The sequence below is a fragment of the Cyprinodon tularosa genome, unplaced genomic scaffold (genome assembly GCF_016077235.1).
Source record: "Cyprinodon tularosa strain WSP-4 unplaced genomic scaffold, ASM1607723v1 ctg139, whole genome shotgun sequence".
NCBI lineage: Eukaryota > Metazoa > Chordata > Actinopteri > Cyprinodontiformes > Cyprinodontidae > Cyprinodon > Cyprinodon tularosa.
Window position 1 is genome coordinate 649,432 of NW_024038210.1, and position 11,880 is coordinate 661,311.

The following is an 11,880-nucleotide window of genomic DNA, read 5'->3' on the forward strand; positions in this document are numbered from 1 at the left end:
ATTTTAGTAGCTTTTATAACCAACAAGAGCAGATGTTTTTGAAATCTTAAATATTGTGTTTAGGTTATAAAAACGAGGATTTGATTAAGCAAAATATACGTTTTAATATGATTTAAAAAGATGTTTAAAAGGAACTATTGGAAAGGAGAAAGATAATTTTTTTTCAATCTTTTTATCTTCCTTTTGCACGTCAGTTTATTTGTAATATTCTATCTTATGCTGATAGAAACACCAATTATTTTCACACTCATGAAAACAAATGAAGCTAATCAAGTTTTATGTAAAACTTTTTTTATAAAACAAAAAAGTTTGCTGACCTTCATTGTTAGAGCATTATAGACTTTAAGAAATAGAGCAGTTTAGGACGGCAAACAATCTGTCAGAGGTATAAAACACCAACTAAACTCTTAGCATTTCTGTTAAAGGGGACTGAATCTTTACTAGTTGTTTCTCACCTTTAACCTTGTCTATATATCAGTATTGGACCTTTGGATATGGAGTTTATCAATACTCAGACTGTGGGTTGAAAAGCAAAGAGGTTAACAGAGATAATGTCAGCACCAGCTGCAGAGGTGGCTTTGTGTATGAGAGAGATGAGTTTTAACAAATAATGACCCGGGGAGGCGTAAGTCTATAGAGAAAATAGAGATTGTAAAGCTAAAGTAGCTCAGATGAATCCCAGTCCAGAAAAGGAAGCATCGATCAACACAGATAACAGCAGCTGAGTGAAGCTACAGAGAGGTAAAAAAAAAAAAACATAGATCACATAAAGTCACTGCATACCACTGTTACGAAAGTTAGAAAGTGATCTTCACATGGCAAAAGTTTCCTGCCTTTTTGAATTCAGTGATGTGTGGGTGTTCCCTAGCCAAACTCAGAATGCTGTAGGTGTCATGTGGTTTTTAAAACTGAAAATAGCTCGGCATCTTCAAAAAAGGATGTTTAAAGGTAACTGCTATGGTGTCAGTGTTTTTTACATACAAGTTAAAGGAAAAAATATACATAATCATAAGATTACAGTTTAATTCACATCGATTTATAATGTGGCTGTAAACCCTGGGAAAATGTTAAAACAACAAATTTAATTGGGTTTATCTGTAGCTTTCTAGCTGCCGTGTGAATAAAACAGATTGGGCGGGGAGCCGTTGGAACAGGCTGACTGCTCACGCGGCCCCGGAAGTACTGTGGAAAACTGATGCTCTGAGTGCAACTTTCAGTCCTTAAAGGAATAGTACACCCAAAACATGATTAGCCTTCATTTTCTACTCACCCCCATGCTGAACAACACTCTGGAGTACTTTTTTGATATCTCAAATGCATCTGGAGATCTGGGAGGCTTCTTGCTGTCTGCTGACATTCAAATAATGGAGGACTATGGTGCCCGAGACAGAAAGGTCCATAAAAGTCCACAAAAAACGTGTCAATATTCCTCCATACTGCTCGTCCAATGTATTCCAAGTGTCCTGAGTGGGTAGCATCCAGAATTTACTCGAAACGAAGTCATTTAGAATGTTTTTAGAGCATAAACAGTAGTGTATAGGATTTCCTGAAAGCGCGCAAATGAGCGATCACGATGCTACGGAAGCCGGCAGACCAAACCAGCGCATTCAGCTCGGCAAAGAACTCATGCTCTTCCTCAACACTGAAGTCCTCGGACATTTTTCTTTCGTTGTTTCTTTCTTTGCACAGGTAAACAGCACATTTCTTCTTCTACGCTTGCATTATTGGCAGAGCAGACGCTGAATGCGCACTCTCAACTGGTTTGGTCTGCCGGCTTCCGTAGCGTCGTGATCGCGCATGTGCGCGCTTTCAGGAAATCCTATACACTACTGTTTATGCTCTAAAAACATTCTAAATGACTTCGTTTCGAGTAAATTCTGGATGCTACCCACTCAGGACACTTGGAATACATTGGACGAGCAGTATGGAGGAATATTGACACGTTTTTTGTGGACTTTTATGGACCTTTCTGTCTCGGGCACCATAGTCCTCCATTATTTGAATGTCAGCAGACAGCAAGAAGCCTCCCAGATCTCCAGATGCATTTGAGATATCAAAAAAGTACTCCAGAGTGTTGTTCAGCATGGGGGTGAGTAGAAAATGAAGGCTAATCATGTTTTGGGTGTACTATTCCTTTAAGGTCTCAAATTTTTCCCTTAAATCCTAGCGGTTACACATTTCTACAGGAGGATTCTCTAAGTATTCCTGGGGAGAAGAGGAAGCTCTAAGTGGAATCGCTTGACTGCCTTAAAAACTGAGATTTTTTTGTTTCACATAAATATTTGCCTGCCAATGGTACAATAACCAGTTTAGAATCTGGTTTCATATGTTCCGATCTAGAATTATGTGTTGACTAAAAAAAAACAAAACATATATATAAATAGAATAGAATAGAAAATCCCTTTATTGTAAAATACTATAGCAAGAGTGGTCACAAAGATGTGGACCTTAAAGCTGAAGTCTGTAAGTTTTAAAAAATCACTTTTTTGTCATATTGGCTAAAACTGTCCCTATGCCCAGACAGCAGTACATGTGATATGTAACCTGTGAAAAAAAACTGCTTCAATTGGTACCGCCTACTGCCTGTATTTCAATCTGGAAAGAATAATTCGGGACGAGTCAAAACAACCAATCACAGCCAGAGGAGCGTCTGATGGAGTGTCAATCACAGCTCACACACGCTGAATCCCCCCCCCCCCCCCCCCCCCCCCCCCCCCCCCCCCCCCCCCCCCCCTCTGGTTGCATGCGGTAGCCGCGCAGATGCTGTGAGAGGGGTGGAGCTTGGAGGTGGGGCATGAGTGAAGCAGAGAGGGTGGGAGAGTGGAGTGAAACCTGTTTTTCTTCAAATTTTCAGTCGAGGTCTGCTCTCTCCTCAATGTTACAGACTGCAGCTTTAAAATGTGTATGAAAATAACAATAAGTGGAAGAGTTGAAAAAATTAATAAAATACTATACTGTACCGTGTTTTTTACAATATAAATACCGTGCAACTCTGCAAAGATAAACCATCAAACCAACCAGTTCATTCTGTACCAATTATTTTATGTCAATTCAGTTTTTAAGAAGAAAATAAACAAAATAACTGAACTTATATGGGTTTAAAATTAAACTAAGTTTCTGAGAACTTGCATTCATTGTATTTTTTTTTCTCCATTTTTGGCCTTTTTGAGCAACCAGAGGAAGGAGCTTTTTTAAACTTTCTTGAATGGCTCTAACTCAGCAGAGGAAGGATATTTTCAGTAATTACAGAGTAACCAGGGAATGTCAGCAGGAAATGTCCGTAGTACAATACAGAGACCAAGCGTGGTTGAACAGGGGAGAATTTCCTGCTTGTTTTACTGCCTATGAGGGCGACTCGTGCCTTTGTTTCTTTTATTCCCAGGAATCACAACAAGGATTTTGAGCTAATTTCGCTTTCATTTTATATGGAACAGATGCAGTAAAAACTAAAAGTGAAAATGGTCAGAGAGGGAAATGAAAGTCTGTATAACATTACATTTAATCTGTTGGGTTTTTAGATGATAGTGGATTCTCACTTTTTTTAAATAGATATCTTTAAATAGTGGCTTTCAGAGTGTTTCTTTGAATGTGACTGGTGTCAAAACTTCATCATGAGGATAAAGGCCATTATTTAGGTCATTAGGAGCCAAAAACTCTCTGCTGCCACTTTGCCCCCTTCAACTGTAGTGCTCCTCCAGGGGTGACCAAGACCGACACTCCTGACCCAGATTAAGAAAGAATAAGTGTGTGTGTGTTGCTGGAGAGGTTGGGGGGAACATCAGCTGAGTATCATGTCTCAGTCTGCACCATTTTAATTCATTAGCTACACAAGGAACAGACAAGAGAGTCAGGAAATAATGTGACACATGTGTGTGTGTGTGGTGGGGGTAGGGCCCTGAGAGGAAGAATACAGCATCAGTGACAGACGGAGTAAGTCACTCGTTTTCTGGGATCTACTTGACCTAGAAAGCCATGACACAGACACACACAGGTGCACGCATACTCACCAGGGAGCTAACAGCCCCTGTGTCTGTGTGTGTGCGCGTGTGAAGTCCAACCAGCTGATCCCCACGCAGCCACCACCGTGACGGACCCCACTGCAGATTTCTTTCTTCTAACCAATCTCTTTTTCTGTCACAGTCCCTGAGTTACATTCGTCCTTCTGATGCCAGACTCAGTGTCTTCTCATCAGCCTATTTTTCCTGTTTTCACTTAAAAAAGCACGTGCAGACTCGCACACAATAAAACACAGATGAATATTTACCCTTAATCTCATAAAATGGCAGATCTGTCGTGTTCAACTGAGAATGATTTCATGAAACATCATTCACTGAAATGTGACATGTTCTTTAAAGGAAAATAGAAGGGTTAGTTTAATTCCATTTTTGTTTATCAAGCATCTTAGCTTATTTTCCAACTTGGATCTCTTCAGGCGAACAGATCCAGCTGCGTTTTGAAAATCATTCAAACGTTCAGGACGTTCAAAGACTCTTTATTATCACGGCGTGCTGTGTGGGTTTTCAATAAGCATGGATTCCGATGAGGCTTGTCCTAAAAGCAAGGTCAAATATCTAGCTTAGATGAATCTGAAGTGTTTTTACCACAATGTATCGCTTTGCAAATCTGCAGATGGAGCTGTCGTTACACAAGAACGTCCGTAAAAAAAAAAAAAGAAAATAATTACATGGAGATCATCTGGATGTAATCTGCGAAATGTTTCATCCATCGTGATTTTGGTTGAAGTTAAGAATGTCATTCCACAACAAATGAGACCAAAACCAAGCAGTGGAGAAAACAGTCCACCACTTTGTGCTCTCTGCAGGCCCAGATTTCATGACAGAAAAATAGATTCAGAAGATATTTTTTGGCAAACAGCTCTTTTGTTGATGAAGATTTTTCTAATTATTGCTGTGATAATTAAATTTTGGAAGTCTTGCATGAATGGAGCTGAATAATCCACCTTTCTATCAACTGATCAAAGATGCTGATTCAAAATAACCAAATAGAGTTCAGAAGTTTGCTCCAAGAGTCACTAGAGGAATGATGTAAGGTGTTGTGAGTAACCAAAATACCCTCTCCTACACCAACTGCCCGTTACCACAATAACCATGTCTGGCCTTCCTTGCACAATGCCAGTGTTTATCATTGTTGGATTGCTGCAGAGCAAACCTACTGTTCCAGGAAGTAGGTGCAAACGCCAAAACAATGGTGTGACCACCACCTGGCATCTTCTGTCTCCTTTACAGTGGGTTCAGCTTGTTTTGCCTCTAAGTGGCACCTGTGGGCTTTATGGCCTTCTATTAATCCACCTGCCCTTCGGCTCCTGCATGGAGACAGAGATAGAGAGGCGGGTAAACCTCTACTGTCAAGGGCATAGATGGGCCACCTGAAAACAAGATGATGTCAACAGCTTAGTTCCCACAAAATTGTAACCATCACCCTGTTACTCACTAGCTTCTGTCAGGCATTGTCATTTAAAGCTTAACTTCCACTTTCTGAGCTCTACAATGCTATGCTATTTCTATACAAACTTTGACCATCTCCACTACGTTATCCTAAAATGCTCCAGCTCAGCAAGATTTGGATGAAGAAAATCTGGGGACACCAGTTATCAATCCCGCCATATATTATCAGCTTGATTTAGGTCTGGATACTCGAATGAGATTTTATATAAGGACAGTATCGTAAAGAGATGGCTTCTCTGGTTTCTCTGTGAAGAAATGAATAAAAAGACTGGTGGAAATTTAGAAGGTTCACAGGCTCCACTTCAGGGCACTTGGGATTTATTTAAATGATTTTATAAAAAGTACCAGATGTGGACATTTATCAAATCTTTTTCTTTAAATAAGACATAATGTTAAGGTCCTCTTTGAATCAATAAACTGATTTCCCCGGTGATTCCTACAGTACCAGTATCCTCTACATCTAATAGTGATGACTTTGTCTGATCGGACTATTTGTCCATCAACGTACCCTAACTTGATTTCTGTCTCTCTGCTTTATCCAGTTCCTGAACAGTTTTCCCTGTGATATTATAATGTTTTTGTTTGTTTTTTCTGACATGGGAGCTGGCTCGGTGCTCGTCGGCCTGGCTGTGTGTTTCCTGGACAGGGCCGCCTTTAATAGATGCTTTCTGTACCTCTGCTTCTATCTCCATGAACCCCAGTCCCCTCGGCAGATGGCCACTCACACTGAGCCTGGTCCTGCTGGAGGTTTCTTCCTGTTAAAAGGGAATTTTTCCTCTCCACTGTCGCTACAAGCATGCTTAGTGTGAGGGATTGTACTTGAGTCAATGAGTCGATGGAATCAACTGGTTTTTCTTAGATATAAAACTTTGAATCAATTTGACTGTATCATCTGGTTGAACTGTAAAGTGCCTTGAGATGACTTGTGTTGTGAATTGGCGCTATATAAATCAACATGTGTGGTTCCAATTTTCTTCAAGCAAGCTGTCACTAATAATAAAATATTGCAATTTGGATCCTAACTGTCGCCATTTATGTCTAAACTTCTTTAAAAAAATACTGGCAGAACAGCTGAATTCTTTTAAGGAAACATAAGATTTTTGACCAAGTTTAGACTGCCTTTTTTTAGTCTCAACTCTGCAGTCATGACCGTAGGTAAAGGTATAATGGAGGATGTTCTTTTACCAAGTGGATCATAAAAATGAGTGGTTCTCCTAATTATCAATCATTCTGGTGATACGTTTATATAAGGCTGTCCCATGCTCGTCCCCATTTTCACTTACCAGTGGTGAGTCTGACAAAGTGGAAAGATTGCAAATATTTTGGAAAGTAAGCTTGTATGAGCGATGCAAACAACAACTTTTAAACACAGCGTGCAGGAGGAGAAATTTATCTTACACGTTTAATAGGCGTTCCATCTCAGAAGCAGGTACAGGGTTGTGCATGTGCATTTTTTTATTTATTTTTTTTTAAGTAGAGAAGGCGAATTTTCAAAAATTCGCCAAAATCCTCCTCTATACCTTTAAAAGCTTCTAGAGATGTTTTGGTGTCAGCAGACTCGGAGGCATCAATACTGACATGGTTCTCCTGGATTTTGCATCTTCCTCTCAATGTTCATCTCATTATTTTTGATTAACAGGTTTTGGAATACAGTCATATTCCAGGAATAACGATCTGATTCTTTCTCCAAACAGTGATCCAGTTGGTTATGGCTCGAGAATGCTCCAGATTACTACCCCTATGGAAGAAGATTCATTGTTTTTCTGAGCCATTCTATACTAGACTCAAAGACTGAAGGGGTCTTGCATAAAATGCGTGGTACCCCAGGGCTCAGTCTTTGGATCAATTCTTTTTTCTTCATATATTGGCCCGATAATCAGGCAGCTCTCTGATGTTTCTATTTCTATGTTAATTATATTAACTTCTACTCTTCTTTTAAGCCAGCTGAATATTTAAGTATTATTGACAAACTGTTTTAATAGTATCAAGCAGTAGCTCTGTGACAGTGACTTTCTGGTAAACTCAGATGAGACTGAATTTTTTTCCCCAACAAAGCAAATAAATGAAATTTAGGCCTTTTTATTTGTGCTTTAGCCTCCTGTGTCAAACCTCAGAAACCTTTGTAACATTTTTGTTCCTGCCACATCATTAGAGTGAAACTGTTTCAGCAAAGAAATATTTCTGATCTTTGAACTTTGGTTTCAAATCTGACGTTGACATGATTAGCTCATCACGTTATGACTATTTTAACACACTTATGTGCTAAAAGAATTGATTTTAAAATGTTAGTCTTTATTTATAGAGACCTGTGTGGTCAAGCTCAAGTCTGTATCGCTGACCAAACTGGCTCTCTCCTAGTTCTAGATCCTCTAGTCAAAGTCTATTAATGGTTCCAACAACCCATTTAATGACCAATTCAATTCAGCTTATTTACCGCATATAGCACCAATTCACAACACGTCATCTCAAGACACTTCACAGTTCACCAGATCATACAGTCAAATTGATTCAAAGTTTTCTATCTAAGGATAACCAGTTGATTGGTTGATTGGTCAATGCAATCAACTGGTTTTCCTTAGATAGAAAACTTTGTATCAATTTGACTGTATGATCTGGTTGAACTGTAAAGTGCCTTGAGATGACATGTGTTGTGAATTTGGCGCTATATAAATAAACTGAATTGAATTGAATTGAATTGCATCGACTCATTGACTCAAATGCAATCCCTCACACTAAGCATGCTTGTAGCGACAGTGGAGAGGAAAAACTCCCTTTTAACAGGAAGAAACCTCCAGCAGAACCAGGCTCAGTGTGAGCGGCCATCTGCCGAGGCCGACTGGGGTTCAAGGAGACAGAAGCAGAGATAGAAAAAGTAACTGTAAAAGGCGTCCCCGTCTAGTAAACACACAGCCAGGCAGACGAGCTCCGAGCCAACACCCATGTCCGAGGATAAAGAGAGCACATCCAGCCAGTCACAGTCAGAGAAACAGGACTACACTGGAAAACAGTCCAATCTCCAACATCTATAAACAATGGTATTGATGGCAGCAGCAGAGCTGATATTTCTCTCCAGGTGGTGTCACAGCCAAACAGGACCAGAGAAGATTGGGCCTTTACAGCTTTGGCCCCAAGATTCTCCATCTTTTCACTGTTTCCCCTCTGTTGTTTATTTTAAGCAGCTGGAAACCCATTTATTTAGACTGGCCTTTGACAAGTTTTATCAATAATAATTTAGTAATATATATTTTCTCATCTTTTCCTATATGTTTTTATTTTCAATGTTGTTTTTTAAGCTGGTTTTATAATGAAGCACGCAGTGTTTTTATTCTGTGAAAGATGCTATGTAAATAAAGTTTATTTACGTACTGAAACCATTCTATTGTATTCCTGGCTGTATGTTTAAGGTTGACCTGCTGAAAAGGAAACCTCCGCCCCAGTCTTGAATCTTTGCAGCCTCTAACATGTTTTCTTCTGGATTTGTCTGTTTATATTCCCATCGACAGTGAAAAGCTCACCTGTCACTGCTGAAGAAAAGGTTCGAACAACATGGTGATCCATCACCAAGTGTCATCAGGGAAATGGTTTGCTCAGGTCAAGGGGGTAGGTTTGATTTGAACTTTGGTAGGGACACAATTGGTCAGGTGTCATTGGTGCTATGCAATATGCATGCCTTTTTTTATGCTCGATGTGAGCATCCGTGCTGATAAGAGCAATTCATTGTTAAAAGAGAAAAGCATAATTTTGCTACATTAATAAAAATGTTATAAACACTACACTCATTAGATGCTGTTTATCAATGTTTGAAGTATCACCGGCTCTGATGAATGTGGAATTAGGACTGTTTTCCACTTTGAAATTGGTTTCATTTGAATGACTAATAGAGAAGGTAAATACAGTATTTTCTTTTGAAGATATAGAATTATGCAGAGGTAAACCCCACTCTTATATTTTTACCTACTATGCTCTCTCTGTATCCAGCAAAATAATACATTCATTAAAATATTAACTTCACTATAAAAGTTGAACATCTGGGCTGTAGTTACTCTGTGTCGCCCAATTCAGGTATTTTACCTGGGGCTGAAAAAATGAATTATATTAATTGATTATTTCAATAATTGTCAACTAATTTAGTAAGTGATTCATCATTAACTGAAGAATAGAGACTATAAAACATCTATTAATCTAAATGTAAAATGTGCCTTTCCCCGGCAGAGCAACCCACTTAAATCAGTAATTATACCAAAATTGTAAAAATACTATATATATATATCTATATATATATATGTATATATATATAAAATATTAAAAAAAAAATTTTTGTCTGTCAATATTCTCCATCCAGAACTCCTCATGTGGAAATATTTTAGTTTCACCTGGTTTATTTAGACATCACCTGAAGCACTGAAGGGCAGCTGCTTCACCTACAAGCTGCCCTGCATCATTATCTGTGTTTCCTATAATCATATAACGTATAAGTGCATTTTTAATAGTAAAGGATTAAATGTAACACAACTTTTTATCACCATCCTATATTGCTTACTGTCTGACTGTTTAAATAGCTCCTTTTGTCTATTTTCTTTTTCAGTGGCATCATCTACAAACACAACACTGAGAATGAGCCTAAGTGTATTAAAATATAAAATCACTTTTAACAATTATAAAAGACAATATAACACTATCTTATCTGTAATTTAATAATATCCAAAATAAACAGCCATATTCAAGCATTTTTACCAGACATTAATGTTTGTACTAATTTACTTATAGACTGTTTAGAAATCTATGTAAGATAAAATGAATGTTGATATTCTTCATCTGTTTGTTCTTGTCTTTATCCTATTTCTAGAAGTATAAATAGTCAATTAAATTACTATTATTATGTGGAACCCGAATTATGCTTTTTAAACGATAAACAGCAGATGTTTAGCCACCATTTCTTGTTGTTATACTCTATAAGAGAAATAACACCTGCTAATAATTATACCTGAAATTCCTCAAAGAGTCATCAAAAAATGAAAACAGTAACAGCAACTAAATATCGGTAAAAAGGAAACCCTCACATTTTCTTTTTTAGGTGGCTGTGGCTAAGAATCAGAAATGTTGATGCTTACAGCCTTTATTTGCCCAATTTTCCAGCAGTCTTCAGAACTCCTGGCTGACTCAGAATATTTCGTTTTATAAAAGAAAAAAAAAAGTTTTTTGTTTTTTAGTGTACATGATATTATTATTTTTTTTATTGGGACTTGTTTTGTAGCCTAATAATAACCGCAGCATTCTAGTGTGAATACATTTTCAATGTTGTGCTCCAAGCACACGCGGACTAGAAAACAGCCAATCAGAGGGAGAGAAGGCGGAACCTAAGGCAGAACAACCAATGAGAGTGGAGTTAAACAGCGCAGCACAGTTCCATGCGCTGCTGCGTGAAAGGGACAGGAGAGACCAGGCAGAGGAGCTGCGAGAGGAAAAGAAGCCACTGCTGCAACAACTACTGCTGTAAATTATAAACATGTTGCTCACATCCAACTATTGGTAGGGACAATTAGGTCGGTTCAAAATTTTGGTAGGGACATGTCCCTATGGTCCCTATGCAAACCTACGCCCATGGCTCAAGTTAAGATACCATTAATTTGCATGCAGCCTGCAGATTGATTTTCCTGAGGCTTTCTTTCAACAACACACTTTTCTTTCCTCTTAAAGCCAGGTTATTGAGTTAACATGACATATTTATCTAATTGACAGGTTCCCTCATCTGAGTTGTGGATTTCTGCAGCTCCTCCAAAGTTCCCATGGCCATTTTTGGCTGCAGGTTGAACAAAACTTGACTTGACCAATACGTTTCTGCTGTTTCTCTAATGTTTCCAATAAACCTTTAAAGTTTCTGCTGAACAGTTTGATAATTTATTTAAATTAAAATTTATGCAAATGCACTCTATTTAGAACTCATGTGAATTCTGTAAGCGAATGTTTTTTTAATAAACTTTAGGGGTTTTAGATTAGATTAGGCTGAATACGCATACACATCTCAGCTTTTAGTTTTTCAATGAAAAACAAATTCTGAAAATTGCTTCACATTCAAAAATTACCTAATGTTCTGGAATACATTCAGCTCTGATGTTGTAAAGAGATAAAATGGAGAAAAGATCATGTGATGTAAGCACTTTTGTGGGGAACTGCATATCATCAGATGTTGAATCGCATAATTTTCCAGAAAAGTTGGTGTATTTCTATGATGAGATGCAGAATGGGATATTGCAACTCATTTTCTCCCACAGCCCTACAGTGGGCTGCTCTCAGACCGAATGAAATAAAGTCATACGCATCAGTTCATTTCCTCAAAGATTAAGTGCTGTCTCTCCCTCTCTCTCTTTTTATCTCTCTCTCTAATCTGAAATTCCTGCAAAATAATGTATAAGCT

The 11,880-nt window shown here is 38.2% G+C and overlaps 1 long non-coding RNA gene across 1 annotated transcript; it reads left to right on the forward strand.

The window, feature by feature from the left end:
• The first annotated feature begins 534 nt into the window (after window positions 1-534).
• Window positions 535-11,277, forward strand: LOC119778804. The gene is made up of 3 exons (XR_005280132.1): window positions 535-741; window positions 8,969-9,056; window positions 11,205-11,277. It is a non-coding gene; the product is annotated as an uncharacterized LOC119778804 (long non-coding RNA).
• Window positions 11,278-11,880: the final 603 nt, after the last annotated feature.